This window comes from Varanus komodoensis, unplaced genomic scaffold, assembly GCF_004798865.1.
Source record: "Varanus komodoensis strain SLA01 unplaced genomic scaffold, ASM479886v1 scaffold5, whole genome shotgun sequence".
NCBI lineage: Eukaryota > Metazoa > Chordata > Lepidosauria > Squamata > Varanidae > Varanus > Varanus komodoensis.
Window position 1 is genome coordinate 9,309,816 of NW_025336087.1, and position 23,136 is coordinate 9,332,951.

General features: G+C 41.1%; 1 protein-coding gene across 3 annotated transcripts in view; it reads left to right on the top strand.

The window, feature by feature from the left end:
• The first annotated feature begins 381 nt into the window (after positions 1-381).
• Positions 382-23,136, top strand: part of MAST4 (microtubule associated serine/threonine kinase family member 4) — a 268,657-nt gene continuing 245,902 nt past the window's right edge. For 2 of the 3 annotated variants that reach the window (XM_044446093.1, XM_044446094.1), the window contains exon 1: positions 382-504. The gene's annotated coding sequence lies outside the window, so the exon portion shown is untranslated. The remainder of the gene's footprint in view (positions 505-23,136) is intronic. The other variant, XM_044446095.1, reaches the window with a different exon arrangement.

A 23,136-nucleotide genomic window follows, 5' to 3' on the forward strand; every position in this document is an offset into this window, starting at 1 on the left:
GCGATGGGCGAGAAAGTTTCGGCTGCGGCAGCTACCAAGGAGAAAACCGAGGCAGAGCAGCAGAGAGATTACAGCGGCCGCAGGGTTTCGTCCTCTTCCTCCAGCTCCAGCGCGTCGTCGTCCTCCGGCTCCCAAACTCTCTCCGAGGAGGGAGATGCCGCCACCGCCGGCTCGTCCTCAGCCGCCACAGGCGGCGGCGGTTTCCCGCGGGTTGCCCCCCTCGGCCGCAGCACCCCCGAGCGGCAGGGGGCGGGAGTGGAGGCGCCGGCCGCCCCGGCAGCAGTGGCCGTCGTGCCTCCCCTCGGAGGGAAGGAGGTGGCGGCGCCGGATCCTGCGGGTGACATCGCGGGGCAACAACTACGGCGCCGCCAGCGGGAGAGCGAAGAGGAGGACGAGGAGGGCGGCGCGGGAAGCCCAGGTGCCTCCGCCGCTGCTGGCAGCATCGGTCTCGGCGGCCACTTTCGTCCCGAGAGCGACGCCTCGCTGGAGGAGCAGGACGAGGAGGTACGGGCGCCAGGGCTGGAGCGCGTGTGCGCGGGTTAGGCCGGGGGGGGGGCGCCTCCTTCCCCCGGACGGAGTGTTCGCGGAGAGGCGGAGGCGGCGGCTTATTTTGAGAACAGGCTGGGCTCGTCCGCCTCACGGTAGCTGCCCGCGGGGCGAATCCAGGCCGGTGTTGGCGGAGATTGGGCTGCCATCTCGCCTGCCTGAGTCGGACAGGGAGGACTGAGCGGCTGGCTGCCCACCGGCGGCGCCCTGCTTGCCTTGGGGTCTCCACGAGGTGTGCCAAGGCGGGCCCCCGCCTCGCCGCCTCTTGACCGAGCGGGCGGTGTGATGGTGTGGGAGCCTCCCCTTTCCCCGCGGCCTGCCACACACGAGGCTCTGGGCGCTCCCTCGCCTCTCCACCCCTTCGGGTTTTGGTTAAAGTCGAGGGCTGTGCCGCCTTGGCACCAATGACAGACGAGTTTATTCTTCCCCCTGTGGCGGAGCACGTTTGGCGCTCGGCGTGCGTTTGTGTGTGTGGAGGGAGCGTGCCACAGGACGGCAGTGTGCTTTGATAGGGGTGGCTATTGGGTGGCTTCTGTAAAGGTAGATGGGTGAGTTGCCCACTAAGGTCAGGAGGGCAGAGCCCTGCAATAGGGCAGGCATGGGCAACTTGTACCCCTTTCAAGATGGTTTGGTCCACCATTAGCAGTCCTCACCATGATGTGGGATAGTGGAATTTTAGGCCAGAACAACTGGGGCACAAGTTGCCTATGCCTTTCTGATTAGGGGACAGAGCTTTAAGCTGTGTTATCAATATTAGAGCCTTTTTCTGGTCTTAACTGTAAAGAATCCTGCAATGTCCCAAAAGCTGCACATTTTTTTTTCTAGCATGGGTTTTTGGGGGCCCTTCCTACTTCATTAGAGGATGCAAGTGAGCAGTATTCATGAAAGTTTATGCCAGAATAAATTTGTTTTAAGATACGACAAAAATCTTTTATTTTTCCTGCAACAAACTGAACAAAGCTACCTTTCTGGAAATTGTTTCTCTGGTCTTAATGTAACTTGTTTGGCTCCACTGGAATGGAATCACCCCAGTACTGAATAGTGCTGTGGTTGAATAGTGGTGTGTCTCCAGGAGGCAGCAGCTGTGGAAGACAAATTTCAGAAGGGTAGTTGTGTTAAAAACTGTATCACATGTACACCCAGGTGACAAGCAAACCTTAAATACCTCTTGGTGTTTGCAAACAGGCTGTCCCTAAAACCGGAGAGTTCTGAAGTCTGAGGAATTTTGTGTTAATGTGGCTACTTTTAGAGATAGGGCCTGTAATTAAGAGTTAGAGATGTGGGGTGGCTTTGTATCCTCCTGGCTAACATTGGTTGGGCAAAAGAGGCTGCTTCTCTGTGCACAAACCTGGCAACTGTCCTCTCTGAAGAAACAGCTTGAACTGCTAGATTAGGTTGTAAAGTTACAGAACCATATTTCAAAGTTCTGCCTGCTTCTATTCTAGAGCAGGGCTTACATAAGATGGCATTTAATTTGTGCCAGATCTAAATCCTGGAATATTTTATCAAATGCTAGGACTCAGTCCTGCAACATGTGACAGATGCTAAGATGCACAGTATGTTTCATTTGAACAATCTCTGCCTATCAGAGTGGATAGATTTTGCAGTTAGAGCTGAACCTAAGCATCACTTCCTTGAAATCAAGCCCCACCCGGTAGAAAAGCAAAATAAACAAAACATTTTTTCCCCCTGTGAGTTTTGCTTTCTGGATAGTATAGCTGTTCTGATGAGAACAACTTTATATATTTACCATGTAATTGACAGTAATCTTGGAAGAGCTAAGAAACTCTTTCAAGTAATAAATGTTGGCACATACTATGTATTAATTTGGATTTATTATTTTACTGGATGCCCACGTTACAGTCTTACTGTTGTGGTTTGGTATGTTTAGTGTATATATTAATTACAAATACACTAGGTGCTGTTTAGAACAGATATTTATGTAGCAGAGACTGAAGTAGTGTAAAATTTAAGCCAGTTCACCTGGTTCCTTATAGTTAAAAGTATGACCTTTGTCACATGTATAAGTAATTATATTTGTAATGGGTCTTCTAATTTTGCTTTACTGTGACATGTGATTTTCAAATTGGACAATGGATGCTAATCATTTCAGGTAAAAAGTAACTTTGCTAACTCCACTAGCTTTAGATGAATGAAATAATGGTACAGCAGTAGATCAGGCTTCACTTTTAAGGAAGTTTCTGTTGATGTCATAACTTGGCTTTCTTGCTTTATGCATTAGTATCTTTCCTGGGATATAGAATTTTATACCATCTGCACTAATTATTTCAGGTTACTCTGCAGTTTGGTTTCTAGTGTGCAGTTGCAATCTGTCCTTGCTTAGTTTTGTTGAAGTCAGCAGATTTGTTCATGGTTGAAATGGAAACATGAGAGTTTGCTGTGCTGGGTTTCTGCTATACAGCATATAAACAAATTGATGTGTACTCAGGTAGAACCACTATTCTGACTTTAAGTGGGATTCTCAAACTTCAGCTGTTTGAAGGGCCCTTAAGAGTCTTTTCTTATGTTGAGGAAGAACTGTTTTTATAGATTTTTTTGGCTAATATTGGCCCACAAAAAGGTCTATAAAAACAGTCTAACAATTTTGTGGGATAGTACTAAAAATAGAGGGACACAGGGTGGCTCTGGAGAGCCACCAATTTGCTCATAGCTCTTACACTCTGAAATCTGACTAATAATCAAAGTTCTGTAAATCTCAGTTTTAAAGTATATATAGAAACGATTTGTTTCCCTATCTGCTGTGGCATGTATTTCATTTCAGTTTCGCATTACTCTTTGGCAAGGAACATGTGGTTAAGAAAAGAATTCTATACCCAAGAGGGAATTAATTAATTGGTGGATTGCACCATAGTACAATCGTCATATGTATATGTTCTACAAAATGTTGGTGGGTTTGTTAATGCTCATTTGGCCTGAATACGGCTTCTGGATCTAAAAAACTTTACCACCAACAGAAAACATAAGGTCCTTTGACAAGTTGTTGCAACTGCATATAGCTATAAAGAGGAATTAAATGGAGCAGTACTAGACAGGCAAGCATACGTTGCTGTAATCATTCACATAAGCCACTAATTTATCTGCCAATGCTAAAACATCTGTTGCAGAAGGAAACTGAATTTTGTATTCTTACAAAACAAGTGAAAGTACAGCAACAAGTGCCTCTGCAGACATTTGGTCCTTGGACCTGCTCCACCATGTGCACATTTTTGTTTTTATCAGATATATTGGTTTCATTCTTTTGTTTTTCTTTTTTTACCAGAAATTTACAAAGCTATAATCAATAAAGTGCTTAGGCTGAGGTATAACTTTCCACTTTGCCTTTTGTTTTTTCAGGACACCTGAAACAACATATAAACTAGCAATGAAATGCTTGCATACATTAATTGAGTAGGAAAGCAATGTAAGGTATATTTTCAGAAATCATAGTGTTTGGATTTGGTTCTGCTCTTATTTAATGAAAGTGGCGCATATATTAATGCACATTCAATGCACCTCTAACCTACTCCACTGTAACCAGAATGGAACCAGATTGATGGGTCTAGGGAAGACCACCTGTAGCTGAGTAGCCACCACCCTCTCAAGCAGCTTGCTCAAAAAGGGGATGATCACCAAGTGGCAGTTATTATACATCTCTTCATTTAGGGAGGGTTTTTTTCCCAGGAGTAGTCACATCACTGGCTCCTCAAGGATAGCAGGAACTACCTTCCCAACGTATTTGTGTATTCACTCCTGAACCCCAGTCGAATCTCCTTGGCTAGCTTGAATAAGACGTGATGGGAAGGATCAAGAAGATGTGAGAAGAATCAAACTGCTACAAACGTTTTGTCCATGCCCTTAGTCTGCAGAAACTGATCCCACAAAACTAGATAAGATGGTGAACTAGCTGCCTCATTTGAGATAATTATAAAGGTGAACAATTTTATGTGCAGAATTTTCATAGTAGGCCTCTGAGGGTTGCAGAATCACATTTGTTGAGGTATATATTAAAAGCTTTTCTATACTGTCCCCTACAGAACGTCTCTGGATGGCTTACAATAAATGCCATCCTGAGACGGTAAATGTTAATCATCTCGGTATTACCTGAAAAGCTCTGTTGGATAACTACTAGAGAATGCAACAGGTGCAGCAAAGTAAGTCTTCATCTCAAGAATTACTGTAACTTTTGGGTTCTGACAGGGAGTTAAGGAATGCTTTGTGGAGCTGTGCTTTGGGTAGGGACATGTGGACAAGCTTCTGTGATAACAGGGACCAGATTTGTGAGCAAGAGAGGAAAAAGTGACATCTCCTGTTCCCTAAACCAGTCAAATGGAACTAGATGTTAGGGGGGGTGGGCACCCTATCTGGTTTTCCAGATGTTTTGACTTTCAGCTGCTGCCATCCCTCACCACTGGCTGTGTTGGCTAGGGCTTAGGGGAGATGCATTTCAAAACAACTGGAGACATCAGCTTGTCTTCTGCCATATTAGGGAAACATGGGAATGCCCAGTCATGCGTTTCCTTCAAAATGTAGGTGTAGGGATTTGCAAATGCTGGCCATAACTGCTAAGGAGGGATGGTAGTGCTCCTAGTACCAGTGTGGCCTTGCAGGGTTAACCAGGCTCTACCATCCTGCTGAAGTCCAAAGCCTTAAGTAAGGCTGCTGGATGGAAAAATGACTAGGAATAATTAGCAGAGGTGAAGAAAGGTTAAGTAATCCCCCTTTCTTCCTACTCTGTAGGCGACTTCATGTTCCTGTTTTCTCCATGAGCTTGTATTTGGAACAAGTGTTTGCCAGGCACAAAAGTCTAGATCTTTTGGATATACTGAAGCTCCATAGAATCCCTTTCTCTAGCATTTGAGGACTTCCTCTCATGCCTTAGAAAGTGAGGTGAGCTGAGAGGAGGTTTGCAAATGCTCGCAGAATGAAGGTGGCATAGCTGGTAGCCTTCTTCCATGTCATATGCAGCAGCACAAACAAAGACTGCATTTTGGGCAGCATATTGCACAGGGTTTCATTCCTCGTGAGCGCTGCATGAACGCCAGGCCCCTTGCCAGGACATTGGACTCACAGCCATATCAAAGCAGATTGGCGTCTGGGGAGCCAAACCCAGGGAATCTGATAGATTCCCACACGTCCCTAGAGTAGGGTCCTGCAGTGTGGGACTTGAAGAAGGTGGTTGAGAGAGATGAGTATGTGGGAAGCAAAGTCCTATTGCAAACAGAGTGAAAGTCTCTTTGTGCAATAGTGGGCTGAACCTTTACTCTTTTGAAATTGAATTTGACTCTCTTGTGAAAGCTTATTTTTCTTTGTAAACCACCTAATCAATCAAGATGGACAGTGACTAATACCTCTACATCCAGTAGTGTGCGGTTCAGGCAGAGATTACTTATTATTTTGTGGGCTATGAGTGGGGCAAGGCAGCTATGATTTCTTTATTTAAAACTATTTTTAGGTTGTTTGGAGGCCAAAACCCTCTGAAATTAAGGGTAAAGCACTACCAAATAGCAAAGATGTTTAATTAAAACACAGTTTTTATGCTATATGTGTGATGTTGATATAATACTAAATAAGGCTCTTGAAGCTCACAAGACATCTTCCCAAAGACGATGATACCTGCAACTTTTCTGTATGATTTGCTTCTCTAGGCTTGCTGCCTTCTCTTTTGCCTTCACTGGAAACAGCTAATTCTATGGAGAATGCAACCAGCATGATGAGATAGTAATTCCCAACCAGTGGGGGTGAAAAATGTAACATTTTCCAGTTTTTTTAATTTTTCCATGAAAATGTTTCCGTTGCATAAGTTAATTAGGAGCAATGAATGGCTACTGATTGCAAATGCAATATTAGGAATGCTTGGTAGTTTCAAAGCTGTAATTAATGTTTTTTAGCTTATTATCTTTAGCAAGTATGTGAGAGAATAACATATCATTGAAATACACAAATGTCCTAATCTGAAATGCAGCCAATAAATAGTGAAAGCGAAACTGAAGGTGCCCAGCAATCACAGTGAAATGATTAAAACTCTGAAATAGATGAGTAGTTGTCAGTATATTGTGCTCAGTTCTTTGGATTGCTAAAATTAATTAGTGCAGCTTTCATCAACCTTGTGTCGCCATGCTGCTTGCAGGATGGGCACTGCACTGTTTTATCTGGAGGTCAGGAGATTGGGGAAGGCTAATTTACTATGCCAGTTAGTTATTTCTTGCTTCTTTCTTGAAGTTAAACTTTAAATTTTTACAAGTATTAAAAAAGCCTGCATAATCTAACATTTGAATCACATTAAATATGCTTTAGTTTTCTCCCTCAAATACTTTAGGTCACATACTTGTGGCAAACTGGGACAAAACTTAAAATGAGGTATTTTTCAAGGCTTTGTTTATTTTAATTGTATTTTGTGTGCATGCTAAATTTTATTCACTTTCTAGTGATATTCTGATAAAATGAAAGTGCACGGTATCTTCATAGGGTGTATAGATTCTATTCTTCTACCTGGTTGATTGTGAAATCTTCTTTTTGATCTGGTGAATTTTATTTGGAATGCCATGCTTAGGGTTTGCTTGTTAAACAATTGAAGCATTAAATTATCATCAGTTTTCTAGCTTATTTGAAGAACCACTTAAAACTGTTGATTTTGCAGGACAGTCATCTCGGTAAGCTTTCCCAGCATAGTCCCCTCTAGATGTTTTGGATTATGACTCTCACCAGAACTGGCCAAAATAGCTGATCATTGGATTGATGGGTGTTGTAAATCAGAACATCAGGGGGTAACTAGGTTGGGGAAGACTGCTTTGCTTTATTAAAGTCTTGCTATTTGACACAGGATATATGAACCTATATGCCTTTCCTGTTAGGATATCTGTGACTTCGTATGTTGCAGAAAGCAACAATGCTTACTCCATCATATGTTGCCATTATTATTATTACTACCAAAACATTGGATTTATAGCTCTTCTTTCCCCCCTTGAGAATCCCAGGGTGACTTACATAGTCCTCCACTCCATTTTATGCTCACAACAACAAGCCTGAGAGGCGGAGTGGACTGAGATTCAGTGATGGGCCAAAGTCACACCGCGAGTACCATGGCTGAGTTGCCATCTAGAATCTGGATCTCTTAGGTCCCCAGTCCAGCATACTAGCCATCAGGCCACATCCGCTCTTCATGCTATTGTATGAAGAAAAGGAAGACGTGAGAATGGATAGGTGGATATGTGTTAGAGCTGATAATCTAGTATATTGCTTTTCCAATGAAGAATGAAATAGTCTTGTCTCTTGACCCTAAGCTAAATTGCTTATAGAGGAGAAAATGTGGGGGAATTGTTGATTCAGAATAAAGAAACATGTTACTGTTGGGTAAGAGAGGCTGATAATTTTAAGCACATCAGTTCAATTATTTATTATTAACATTATATCTGAGGAGTCATCCCTGTGCTGATGACATCCAGTTCTACCTCTCTTTTATATCTAACCAAGGTGATGTAGTGACTGTCCTAAACCAGACTGGCTGCTGTGATGGTCTGGATGAGGACCATTAAATTAAGATTGAATCCAGATAAGATGGAGGTTCTGTTGGTGGGTGGTTAAACTTTTCAGGTGAGTGATTTTTGCCCTGTTCTAGATGGGGTTGTACTTTCCCTAAGGGACAGGGTGTGTTTGGGAGTGCTCCTTAGCCCACAGTTATCCATGGAGCTTCAGGTGACTGCTGTGGCAAGGAGCACTTTTCACCAGCTTCAGATGGTCCATCAACTACATCCTTACATGGATGAGAAGAGTTCTGCAACAGTAACCCATGCTCTGCTTACCTTCCAAATGGACTATTGTAACACACTCTACATGGGGCTGCCCTTGAAAATGGTTGGGATACTTCAATTGAGTCAAAATAGAGCAGCCATGCTTTTGACAGGGACCAGCAGGTGTGATCATATAATGCCAGTTCTGTACCACCTGCACTGACTACCAAGTCTAGGTCCAATTTAAGGTGTTACCTATGATGTAGAAAGCCCTAAAGCTTTAGGGCCTGAATATTTGAAGCAGCTTCTGTTTTTGTACGAACATGCCTGAGCCCTAAGGTCCTCCTCTGAGTTCCTCCTTTGGGAGCCCTCTTTGAAGGAGGTCAGAAGAATGGCGATCTGGAGAAGGGCTTTTTCTGCAGCAGCACCTCAGCTTTGGAACCTGCTCCCCAGAGAGGTGCACCTGGTGTCGATACTTTGTTTATTTTGGTGCCAGGCCAAAACTTTTTATTTATCTGATATTTTAAAGTTTAATGTTATTTTAACGATAGGCTTTTATTACATGTTTACGTTCTATTTATTTGCGATGCTCTGTTGTAACACTGTCTTGGGACCTTCAATATAGATGGGATATAAATGTTTTAAATGAATAAATATCCCTGCACAGAAGCTGTTATGTGGAAAAAGTAGCCTAAACTCTTAGCAGAACTACAAAAACCCTAGGTGCCTATGCATGCAAATTCCTAGAAATAAAACTAAAAAAGGTTCAAGACTTCAAAGAAATGTTTTATGATGCTAGCACTGAATTTAAGATTTCAGTTTAGGATAACTGTATGTTATTTGGTATTAGCAATGGCCACTTTAAGTGACATTTTTTTCTTGTTAGAAGGGTGAGGTACAGAGCAAATAAATCACTGCATTGAATATTATTAGTTCAGTCAAGGATATTCATCCATCTACATGTCTTTTAAAAAAGCCATTTAGATATACGTTTAAAATACATTTCTGTTTTTGAATGTTATACATAGGATTGTAAGCTTAGATAAAATACATTCATTGATGTATACATTCATGTTAATGTATTTTCATTAGTTTTTGTGAAATTAGAACCAAAGTAACAACCTTTTCAAGATTTCATATTTTAGAAATACTTTGATATGATCCATTGATTCTACCTTGTCCCCACAACAAACTTGAACTTTATTCTTTTGGATATTAGAGAAGAAAAACTAAACAAAATCTAGAAGTGAACCACAACAAATGGCTTTAATTCACACTACATCACAACATACCCTGACAAGAAGCCATAGTGGGTTGGCTGTTTTGCAAAGTATCCATGATGAGTCTGACATTTGGGCTTATTGTATATATGTCATTTCCTCCCTCTTCCTCCTTGTTCCTTCAAGTAATTTATTTTATTTATCTTAATATACTGCCCCATTCCTATAGACAGTTTACAAGAAATTAAAACCAACAGTGAGTGATATTGACCAAGACAACACATTAGTTAAAACTGACATGAGAACCAAACTGGGAAGGCCTCAGAAGAGAGAGGTTTTTAACTCCCTCTTCAAGTTAGGAATTTAGGAAATTTCTCCCAGCAGACCATCCCACAGCTTAGGGCAGGGTCCTCAAACTTTTTGAATGGGGCCAGTTGATAGGTGCCAGTGGTGGCTGTGGGCTGCCAAGGTGGTGCTGACGGGGAGGCGCATGCACGTGGGGGGGGGGGGGGCAAGGCGGAGAGGGGGGGGTGCGTGGGCAAGGCGCCAGCTTGCTTGCAAGATTGTTTCCGAGCGAGTCCAAAACTACCTCCTCACGAGCAAGCTGCCGCTGGGTGCAACCACTGCAAGGTGCTGGCTTGCTCACAAGGAGATTGTTTTCTCCAAGTGTTTCCAAAACGACCTCCTTGTGAGCAAGCCACACGCATGCCCAGCATGTGCAAAACCTGTGGGGCAGGCGGGTTAAAAGGATCCGGCCCACGGCCTTAGTTTGAGGACCCATGGGTTAGGGGAATGTAAGAAGGTCTAGGATGAGGCTGCTGGAGTGCCAGACAGGTGCTTCCCTTCTTAAGCAATGCTCTTCTGGTCTTCCTCTCTGACGATCTCAGCTTTTCACTTTCGTTAGAGAATTCCTGTAGTGCAATGAGGTCTCCTTCCAGCCCAGTTGCGCCTGTGTTCAGGGAGCTGCCTGCTGTCCTTTGCAGTAGGCAGCCTGCTGTACATTGCCTGAAAGGTGGAAGTGGAACTCAGGTGAGGAACTTTGTTTGTATAATAATACCTACTTTGCCCACTAGCACAGACAACACTTGTGCCCTGAAACACATCAGGAAGGACAAGGAATCTGATTGAGTACTCCTGCCGCCTGCTGCAGAGCAAGAAGGTGGCAGGGGTCCCCTATATGTAGCAGTAGTACTTTGAACATGGGGCAGTGCCACTGGATTGCTGGTCCGTGCTGGAGAAGTCTACTCTCAGGCAGGAAGCCAGGCTATTTGATTTGCTTGGCTACACTGCCTCATCCTTGAGGTAGCACCTTTGCCAAGTGGATTGGACACCCATGTCTTCTCTAGCCTTCTGCCCATGAGGTTTCTGAACGTGGAGCAGTACCAGGGAGAAAATGGTTGGCTTCTGCTGCCTCCAAAGTATCCTTGAGTGTCGATTTCTCCATTTGTTGGCAAGGATGCTTGCTCTTGTGCAGGATGAACAGATTTTGGCTATCCTTTCTGGCAGCTTGGGAAGTCTGCTTTTGAGTTGCCACCAAGGATGCCTATGGGCAAGGAAAAGTGCCTGACAACAGCCCTCAGGTGCTGCTTGGAGGCTGCTACCTGTGGCACTTACCTGGCAGCCATTTTTCAAGAGCAGCCTTGGATTTTTAATGCTCTTGTGCAATGGCTCACAATGGCTTGTGCAATGGCTCACTGTTGGGTCTTATCCCTGCCAGGTCATGTTGTGGGTTTGGATGACCCAAGTCATTATGAGGAGGAAAAACTCTAGAACAGGCCCTAGAGGGAGGATTGCTTGAAAAAACAAGCCAACCTTGGTGAAACAGTCCTGTTTGCACAATATAACAATCCACCAGTGCTAACAATAGTAGGTTATGTGTCATCTAAACCAGTCAGTGATTTGAAAAGCATTGTCTGAGGTTATTCCTAAGTATGTCTTACTGCAAAACACTTTTCAATGTGGTAGAAATGTGTTTGAAAAGTTTGCTTTGTGACCTACATAATTTCTATTCAGACTATTTGCTGCAGTCTCATTGTTTTCTCTTATAAACAAGCATTGCTTAGTTTGTAATTTCAGCAGTAATTGAAAGTCAATGGCAGATTGCCATTAGTATTCAGTGGCTAATGTGGAATATTTCTGAAATCCCAATGGTCTTGCCTTTCTAAAGGGCAAATTAAAATCAGGAGTGACTCAGAGGATCAGATATTACATGCCCTGGCATTTATAACATTTTGTTTTTCTGGTCCATGCCATTTGTCAATGGGATTTTCTTTCTTCCCTCTTCCTATGCATAAAGAGAAGAACATGATCTTATCTCCATCCTGTAGTTCCTATTGCACTGCAGAGAGAAGAGCCAGGTAGAGAAGTCAGTAAGGGGAAAACTGTCTGGGGGGGAAAGGGATCAACATTCCTTTCTCCAGATTAATTTTTCAGGTGAAATTTGTAGCATCATTCTCTGCTTTGAAATTTAAACAGTTATTCATCAGCAATACTGGGAAACCATGTCATGGATATGATGTATCATAAAATAGTTTTTTTTTTCACCCTCACCTAGTACTTGGGTCACTTGGACAACTTGGATATGGGGTGGGGACATTCTCAAAAGGATAAGGCTGGCAGCATAACTGTGCATGCATACAGGGGCAGTCTGTGTGCATGCATGTGGCCCCTGACCATGCCCCAGTTCTGCATGCAGTGCTCACAGGTTCAAAGCTTGCCTTCTCTTGCTTTAAGAGATCCACCCCTGCCCTTTTCACAATGAACATAGGATTTGGTGGCGAGCAGAGGGCTTTTATTTTGTATTGGATACCAAGCAGAAGAAGAATGGTAGTTTCCCATTGCAGCCTAGTGATAGCAGTGTAGACCTCTGCCAAAGAGATTTTTTGTAAGCTACAGCCCTAATGTGTTAGTTTTCATTCTATTGTAATTTGGTTAAGTGAAGAAGAAAATGTCTTAAAAGCATTTCCTTTCCATTCAACACATGCATTATCCAACTTGTCTTTCATGTAATATAGTAGCTTTGGATTTATTTACATTGAACATTATTGTGGAGTTAGTGTGAGTTGCTGATATTTCAGAAATGTGGAGCTGACTCCTGAGTGTTTTAAAAGAATGAAGATGTTGACATAGCTGACCTTTCTCTAATCAAACGTTTAGTAGAAGTAGAACAGTAATATAGAGAAATTAAAAAAAAACTCCTCAAAGTAATTTTAAGCAAATTGAACAAATGTATTGGATCCCCCCCCGCCCACACACACATTCAGTCAACAAGGTGACTTTATGGCAATTTTCCATTAACAACTAATGGGATTTAATATAAAAACTGGATGCAGAAGCAAACTGTACTTGTAGTAGTCATGGTAGAACATATTTAGAACATTTTGAAAATAGGTAGAACAATTAAATAAGCAGCCATATCTACATAGGGGAAATATAGAACAGCAGCTAAAGATGTGAAGTTTGGCATGAAAACAAACTATTTTAGAAAATAAACCTAAACCAAGGTTGGAAACAATTCCATAGAATATCTCTTAAGACAGTTATGTTAGACAAAAGGACATGCAAATGCTGGACTCCTCAAAGTTAGAATTTGTTTATATAACTTTCTGGGAAGTACATTATTTAATCATTTGGTACTGAGCAATGTATAATTTGATAGTTGTTTCCAGAGAGTCAGGAAGCAAGAGAAATTGGACACACATTGATTTGGTTTGTATAGTGCATCTGGGTCAATGCAGGTTATTAAATCGCAATGAAACACTGTGTCTGAGACAGCCATTTTGAATAAGCAACTCTCAAGTGGAGTGATCAGGTTATTTAAGAGTTAAATTACTCTCAGATAACCCTTGAATAGTTGCAGGTTTATATAACTGTCCTTCAACTCTAGAATAACCCATGATGGCTGGATTTGAATGACACACTGCAAATCCCGATTTTTCTGATCAGCAGTTTTATGTATGGAGTGATTGCACATGGCAGAACACAGCACAGGTTAAATAACTCTCACTAAGCTAGCTGTGTCACGCTAACCAGCCTGATATAAAGTCAGGAGAAAGTCGTCCAGCTGACACAGATACAGGTTCCTTGTTCATGGAGCTACAGGGGTGATTAGGTTTCTCTAACCCTCCCAGAAGGTGCCATCTGTATTGTATGCTTGTCATGTTTGCCACATGAATAGTTATGAACAGGATCCCTACCTTTAGTCTTTAGTCTGCTACCTCTTCCACACGGAGCAGAACAGTTCAACTTTTAGTACCTCGATGACTGCATGAGGACTTCAGGATGGAACCTGGGGGCTGCACAATGAAAATTATCCATAAACTCCTTCAGCCTCAGCCCAAGTACAATGACCTCTATAGTGACCTATACCTTTCTTCCCTGTTTCTCCCATACAGAAACCCTCCCATGTGATCCCCTGGCCCCTCCTTCCTTCTTGGAATTGGTGCACTGAGCCTCTTATACGTAAGCCAATGAACTCTCCCCAGCATGCCCTGCCTGCTCCTGCTGACAAGGTACTCAGTTCATCAGCTGGAGCAGGGCAGGGTATGCTGGGGCAAACTCTGGCAAGGTTGCCAGCCTGACCTGAACTCTTTCTGAACCTCAGGAAGAGAGGAGGACAGGCCAGCAGCCTTACAAGAGTGCACTGCCCATGCCATTGCTGGATCCAGACTGGAGGGGAACTGGGGAGGGGGGAGGTTCTGAGCAACAAGAGGGCTGCAGAACAAGGCCTCAGGGGTCACATGTTGGACCACCCTGACCCAGAGGAATCTTAGAAAGTTCTGCTGATGAGGCAATAAAACATGAATACTTTTTCTGAAATATAGCTTCTGTGTTTGGCTTTATTAATGTGTCCAGTGTTAATGGCTTTCTGTCCTTCTTGTAATGTTAGAAAGTATGTCAAATATCATTTTGGACTCTTGATCAGTAGATTCAGTGAATTGTTTGCTGTTTTTCTACATGAGAGAGGCTGTCTAACAGACATAGTAACTGTATAGGATATAGCCCTGCACTGAAGCATGCTATTTAGCTTGAGGGTCATGACTGTTGTTCTCAGTTGCTATGAGAAGACCCTCGTGAGCATCCCGTTGGATGTCCTTGACAGTGATGAGCTGATGACATCATCAGTAGCTATGAGCAGGATTCTGACGTATATTGTCAGACACATTGTTGATAAATGTAGGAGCTCAGTTGTGGCAAAAATAAACAACATTCCCTGCTGCCGTGGTTTGAGTGATCAGGAGGCGGGAGGATGGCCAAGCTATTAAACATCCAAAAAGAGGAACCTCCTCAAATGTCAGAAGGTCAAAAAGGTCTCTGGACTAGTACTTGTTATGGAGATAGAAATAAATAATAAATTCGTTACATTTTAAAACAGTTGTTCTTTGTGTCAAGTTGTTTACAGTTTGTATTAATAAAGTGCAAATTAGTTGATCTAAAGTTTTAGTTGTTTATGTTTCTGAAAAGCAGAATTAGGGTTCAATCCTGTACATATAACTAGGTCCCCCTGAATTTACTTAGGTGGCGGAATGGACATAAAGGATTGTGCTGTTACTAAAGTAATACTTGAAAACTGAGAACAAAGAGTCAAGCCAATGCTTTTTTCTTTTCTTTTTTAATTCTTCAGAGTGAAGAAAGAATCAGAAGAGATTTTGTTAATTTGCCAGGAATTAGGTTTTGGAGAAATAAATATATCTTTTAATATTCACAGTTTTAACATTCATAATTCTGTCTTTGGAGCTAAAATAGTTTAAGTGTCTAGAGAAACAGCAGTTGTATTGCTTTGTGTAAGTTCCATAAATAAAGCTGAAAGAGTATTTTACATTATAGATTATGCATAAATATTTTTTCTCTGTCAGTGATGCTAGCAGCTCTCAGAAGTAAATATTTCTGAACAAAGTTTGGAGTTAACTCTAAAGCTAGAGAACAGCAGAGCATTAATTTATTGTGATTTTGGTGAGGAATATTATATGTACAAAGTTCCCACTTTGCTTCTAGAAGTTTTTTAAAGGGAAACAAGTTGAGATTATTTTAGTTCATCTGTCACTGCAATTTGAACTTTGAGGTGGCACTTATAGTGCAGACACTGGGAACATCTGGTTGGATACCACAGGCTGGATGCTGTCCAACTTCCTTTTCCAATGCACTGCATTTAGACAACTCTGAATTTCTTTCCCCACCCTTGATGTATTTTAGGCTCCATTTGTGGCAATGGAAGCTTTTTAAAAGTCGAACTGAAGCATGGGAAACATTTTCAGGGGAGCAGGTATTGTAACAAACCATTGTCTACCCCTGCTTGAAAAATCTTTCCTCCCTTGTTAGAATCAGTCCTTTTAAAAAGCATTCATTGGCACCAGTGGAGGCATTTAAAAAGCCCACTTGCATTGTGGAGGCATGTGTGTGTGGAGGGGAGCACAATGGGCAGTGTGTAGGTGGTGCTGATGTTGGGGTGTTAGGTCTGGACAATCACATAAGTGGGCATGTGCTAAGAGAGGAGTGGTTGCTGTTGTGTTTGCTAGAACCAATTTGGTCTACAGAGTGAAATAGATTTTTCCACCTCTTTTATCCTTTAAGCTTCTGATTGTGTTTTGTTTGGTTTATAGATATTTTATAAAGTCAGACAAGGAAAATATTTACAGTAAGGTCAATGTCAAGATTTTGTTCTAATGGCAGTACATCATATGTTTTGTGTTCTTTATTACAGCTGTTCTGGTCATTAGCAAGTTGTTTTTATAATCCTTGATCTTTCCAAGCTTGTAACAATCTGTAGAGTTAAATATTTTCCAAGAGTTGTGCCTGTATTTTCTCAGTAATACACTGGGGAAGCTACATTTTTTCTTGTAGTATTTGAGAGCCATGTGCATGTTTTGCAGAGAAAATGTGTGTTGCAGAGAATAACTCTGCCTGTATCTATAGGCTCACACAGTTTAATTTAGATACAATCTACATAAAATTGCTATTGCATTTAATGCCACTGTTTTTAGAAGGTAAAATAATCAGGTGTGTGGTCCCTGATCCAGACTGGGACTGTGCCAGGTGGGGAATGAAAATCTGGCCCTTTCCCCTCTGCTGTGGTTCAGTAAAAATTCCACCCTCAGAGTAGCTTTAGGACTTTGGTGACCACAGTTTCCAATAGAAATTATTCTTGTAGACTTCTTCTGGTGCGCAACTTGCAGTAATGCACAAAAGCACGTAAAATACTTGTTAATTTAGTTTGCTAGTAAAGCCTAGATTTCAGAACCTGTATATTTCATGGCCCTTGAAACGATGTTTTATGGTCTTTCTTCCTCCCACTTCCTCCAGTACATTATGTAAGGGAGATTAATTCATGGTCAAAGGTGAAACTGTTCAAATTCATGCTTAACAATAGGGGGAAAACCTCTCTATTAACTTTCATTATGTAAATCCAGAAAGGAACCTCTATCTTGTGGGGACGTGAAGGGGGAGGATGCACAAAATATTTTGATGTCTAGCCCTTAAGAAACTTGCTTATTAGGGGCAACAGGTGAGGGGCAAGTGTGCCCTTGATGCTGATCTTGAGCAAGATTGCTCCAGAAGGAAGGCTGCATTACAGTAGCTAAATTAGGCGGGCGGAAAAATATAAGGGCATATTTTGGGAAAGAGTCTATGTACTTCGTTTTGAATGGCGGACTATTGCAGGTCTGATTTGTGGTGAGTGAGTGAGGGTTGCTTCATCATTTTGATTTTCTCTCTAGTTAGTTTCCCTTTTCCATCAGCAAAGCAACTTCCCTCCTGTGGTCCTTTTGCTCCAGTTCCCCTGCACTACTGGAATGCAGAGCAGAAGCTTCCAGACTGAAAACAGATTCTTTCCAAATACCTCCCAGTCAATAAATTTCTATCCTGCTTCATTTTAACTCTTGGTAGATGGTTTTTTTTACAAAAAAAGAAGGGATGCTTTTTAAATTGTCTGGATGCTTCCAGATGAGGCTTTTATTGCACAATCACAGTGTCATGGTACTCGACTTTTATAGGGGTGCAGATGTCCTTGTCTTCAATTTTCAGTAAAACCATGTTTTCCCACTACTGTTTCCTTTTTACAAGAAAATTCCCTTCTCCTCTGAGATGCACTTTCAATTTTCCTATTTGTGTGGAATGTCCATTGTCATAGTTGTTTGGTCATGGAACATTGCTGAAATGAATGTGATGTGAAATATCCAACTACTTTCATGAAACAAACAAGGCCCTTTGATTGGAAAAATGTTTAAGAAAGACTTGCCAGGATAGGAAGTTTTCAGATCATGGTAAAGACATGATCTGTCCTGGGAAACTTGATGCAGTAGTTAAACAATGGGTGAGTTTGCATGACATGGCAATCCACTCTGTGAATAAATATACACTATATTATATGCAAGATAGCATTGGACTATTGGTTTTAGTATCACTTTCATACTAATCTAGAAAATCTTACTTTTAAAGGTTTGATGTCAGTGTTTTCTGGGGACATCCTCTTTGTTAGCTTATAGCCCCTCAGCAACCAATGTTAAAGAAATGTTCGTCTAAAATAACTTAAGTAAAATTTAATGCAATAAAAAAGAAAAATGTGAGGACACATTCTAGAAACTGGAAAAAGTATATTTTATACACTGAACCGAAGCAAGTATGTTGGAGTTGGAATACTACCTGAAAAAGTAGTTCCAATGAAAACATAACCTTATATTTTTTTGTATCAGACATCAATTCCCTAAAATACTAGTAATCTTGTTAACTTTTCAAAATGTAACATAACCATCTGATCTTGCATATGTTGGCCAAGATTCAGCTAGTTCATTAGACTGTAGCAGGAGGTTTGTGCTTTTTCTCCTCTTTGAACAGCTGACTCTTGTGGCTTACTGCAAATTGCTTTACACATTTCCTTGATTTCTAAAAGCAGTTGGCGATCTACTGTGGGGGGGCTGCTGTACAAGAAAAACAAGTCTGTAATCTTTATCAGCTGATGAAATTATTTTCGCAGTTCTTTGGATCCTGGCCATTACTAGCAGTGAACTAAAGTTATAAAGCTTTGTTGTAAACTGCTCAGAAAGCTTCAGCTACAGGCAGTATAGAAATAAATATATAAATGCTAAAGAGTTAAAACATTTTTTATACCTCCCTCCCAAAATGTAGTAATGGCAATGGTTAGGTGTCAAACCCATCTAAAAAATACAAAAATGATATTACATTCTTACAAGATGTAAAGACTAAGTTACTCTCCAAGAATATCTTAGTCAATGTTATATGTGAATAGTTGTGAACTGCCCAGAGAGCTACAGCTATTGGACAGTATAACATTTAAATAAATAAATTATGCAATATAAACATGCTTAGTTCTACAGTCAATTCCTAAACTGAATCTGTTTTCTATCATATACATTTCTCCAATAGGAGTATTTATATCCCATCTACCAAAGTTAGGGATTTCATTTTTCCAAATAGAAGTAAAACTTGCCTACTTTGCCCAATTACTTAGTCCTTTATTCAAAGTCTCCATTGTGGGCATTTTGTTTTGTATTTGTACTGTTTTGACATAAAAGAACATGAAGAAACAAAATTAACCAGTTTCTACATTTCCATGCTTCACAAATTATTATGGCTACTGGTCATAACATAGAACATGTGTGCCAGAGGGGGGGAACCTGTACCCTCCAGATATTGTTGGACTACTACACAATATGTATCACTTCTTGCCTTTGAACATGCTAGCTGGTGCTGCTGGGACTTGGGGTTCAACATGTGGAGGGCTACCAGTTCCATCGGGATGTAATTTACATAAATACGTACATACCATGTATTGGTGGAAAAGGAAAATATGCAACATGGATATATAGTGACCAGGTTCACATTATCAAAAAAGGAAAAGGAAGCCATGACTGCTTCTTTCCTATGTGCTTCTGCATGCCAGTTGTATACCACCTTATTTCCATAATTAGCTGTGGGGTTGCCATGTGAAAGTTGCTGCAAATCCACCCCTTGTTTTTAGGGTTCTGGGGCGGTTTGGAGACCACCCCTGCCACCTACCTTAGCCAAGTGTGGCCAGCACAACAATTTATACTCTCTATGAATAATTATGGAAATGAGGTAGTGTAGGACTACCATGCACACAGGTAATATGAACCTGGTCAATGTGAAAAAGAGTGCAAGACCTGGTTGTAAGAAAGGGAGAATGTAAATAATACACTAGATATAAAATAATGTGATTTAGTGGCCAGAGTTTACCACTTTTAAGGAACTACAAAAAGTACCATTAGGAAACATGATTTTTAAAAAGTTAGCAGTTCACCCAGATTGCAAGATAGTGGCTTGTACAGCCTTGATTGTCTAGTGTTCTCAGAAGTGTGAGAACCTCCACGGATCCATGAGGCTTTATTCAGAAAATGCCCTCCCCCTGCCCAGCTAGAGGGTTGCTAAGACCTCTGAGGAATGAGGTGCAGCTAGAGATCTTTTGTCTTCTCCTGTATGTACTCTGATTATATACATAAGCTTGCATTTGTTTATGTTTACACCTTTTGTACTAAGGTTTCACCAGAGAATCTGGGGGGAAAAGTAGGTCCTACAAGCCCATAAACTGACCAGTGCCCTGCAACTTTCCTTCTCCACAATTTTCTTCTTGCAGCTGTTGGGAATTGCTGGTTGAAAAGGAGGTTGAAGTTTCCCAGGGTTAATCACAACCTCTTGATAACATCAGGATTGGGAAATCAGTTTTCCTTTCACTCCCTATGTAGTCTGTCCTGCCTTAATACTTCAGTATTACACCTTTAAATCGATTTTTGTTGCCAAAAGGGATAGACATGTTTCTGTTTTGTTTTTACTTAAGACAATGTGTCTGGGGAGCTTTCCTGAGTGTTCCAGGGTGGCCCCCTCATATTGCAGATCCACACAAAGTCATTGGAGGCTTAACCCTGAGCTGGACAACATATTATTTTATAATGTAGATATTGAAATGATACTTTCAATGCCTTTTGCTGGCCTGATACTAATAGTATTAAGATTAAATTCTGAGGTACTTTTACATATCAGTTATTTCTTGCATTTCTTTAAATCATGATAGAGTTTTCTATTGAATCTTTCTGGTATAAGGGATTTATTATCTCCTTATACTAGTAGTAAGAAAATGAATGATTTAAAAGAAAATTAAGGGAACAAATTAACAGACAACATCAGTAATTTTACCAAGGAAGCTCACTCCCTATGCAAATGTCTAAGTAAACAAATGGCTTCCTGTAGAGGAATTTACAATAACACATCAGTTTTGTAGTTTGATTTTTTAAAAACCAAATGCAGTTTGGCACTTGATGACTTGAAGGATATGAATTGCATATTTTGTAGGAAAATGTGGTAGTATGGGGCGGGGGGAATATTTTGCATCTGATGAAGTAGACATTTTTCAGAAAAGGTGCCAGAAGGCTCTTACCAGTTTTCATGAATATATTTTTTTCACTTTTTTTTTGCTTAAATTTTGTAGAATACAACAAAGTTCTACTATACCAGCTATAGCTCCTGTCTAGACCTGGTATAGCTGTGTAGTAGTTTATGTATTGCATAGTCTGGGGTGAGCAACTTCCGGCCCTCTATGTGTCTTGACCTACAACTCCCATCAGCCCTGTGCCAGTATAGCAAATAGAAAGGATGATAGTTGTAAGCAAAAACATCTGGAGGACTACAACTTGCTTAAACCTGCTATAGGGTTTCCATAATGATGCAACACTACAAGCCTTCAGGGACCAAATAGCAAGTTCCCAACTCCTGGGTGACAGTTCCTCTGCTTTTATGGGAAATGGAGGTTTCAGGAAAGGAAGATTTAATTTTGAGGATGTGCCTCCAGTGGGTGGGATGTAGCTTCTGGTAATGGGAGATTTGATCATTAAATTCATACATAACTGGGTTTGTGCCTTCTGGCATGTGGATTGCATAGTATATTGCCTACCTGGTATAAAGATTGCAGATATTGCATACTGTCTAGATAGTGTTTTAGATACTTCAGGGCTGAATTTAGGGCTACATTTTGGTTGCTAAGTAGAAGGTTGAAATCTAAGACCATCAAGGTGGCATTCTCTGAAATGCTACCTGTTCTACAAACAAGACCCAAAAGGGCTGACAAAGCGGAACAGAGCGGTCAGATTTGTTAGGCACTGGGGAACATTTTGGGATGGGAGGGCCCTGTTTGGGAAGGATGGACACCATTTGAACTAAAATGGAACCTAACTGTGTGTGTCGAACATAAAAATGTGGCAGAACAGCTTTTAAACTGAACCCTAAGGAATAAGGAAGAGACACTGAGAAGCATTCAGTTCAGATTTAATTAACCACATAAAGGCAAGGAAGTGCGTGATCGCCCAGATGTAGGAAGAGAGAAAATAAGCCACAAATTTATGGTGAGACTTGATAACCAGTAGGAAAGGATTATGTGCCAAAACATAAGGTGCATGAGTCTGGAGAAGGATGCGATGATGATGATGATGATGATCATCATCATCATCATCATCATCATCATCACATACTGCCTACATATTATTCTGTACTGCCTGAAGCTGAAGCTTTCTGGGTGGTTCACAAAATTTTAATCCACTTATCAATATTTTGACCGGACCCAACCCTGTTTAGCTTTCAAAATTAGGCAGGATCAGGCACTTCAGGCTATATGGAAACTAAGGTGTTTCTGTGCAAATGCTAGAAGCCTGAGGGCCAAAATAGGAGGACTGGAGTTTTAAAGGAGAAGCTAGATATAGTGGGCTTCAAGGAAACATGATGGAATGGGGACAACCATGGGATACAGTAATCTCTAGATATAAAGCATATAGGAAGGATAAGGAAGGATATACTGGAGGAAGTATTACTCTTCATATTAAAAAAGCATAAATTCCAGCACTCTTGCCAATCTAAAGTATGTAGACTTCTCCACAGAAATCCTATGGGTGATGATTCCTGGGTCCAAAACTAATTTAGTCATAGGAATATGCTGTCATCCTCCAGACCAGAATACTCTGGAGGCTTCAGACTAAGGTAGTGCTGTGGTAATAGGTGGTTTCAACTTCTCACACATTGATTTTACAAATGTATGTTTCTATTTGGACAGAGGTTGAATTTCTCAGTGCCCTAAACAACTGTATCTTAGAGCATTTGGTTATGGAACCAACCAGAAAAGAAACAATCCTGGAATTAATATTAGGTAGGGGTTGCCCAAGATATAGAATGGGATGTAAATGTTGTTGAATCAATTGGAAACAGGGACCCCAGTGCTATCAGATTTAATAATTTAATCTTTAAAGAGGTCTAACACCACTGTGTTAGAAAAAAGGTGAGTAAGGGGAAACATAACAGAGATGTTTAAAATTATGCATCCTGTGGAAAAAGCAGAGGGAGACATCATTCTCTGTGTCCCATAATACTAGAATCTGAGATCATCTGATGAAGCTGATTGGTGAGAGATTTAGGACAGATAAAAGGAAGTATGTCTCCTTCTCATAATATACAGTGGTACCTTGCCTCACGAACTTGGTCTGTTTCAGGACTCTGGTCGTGACCCAAATTGGTCAAGTTAAAGGTTCAATGTAAATAAGGTTAATCTGTTCTGTAAGCATTTTTTAAATCAGAAAAATGTGAAGCAAAGTGACAACAACAAAGATCGCAGCCATCTCTCCCCCCCACCCCAA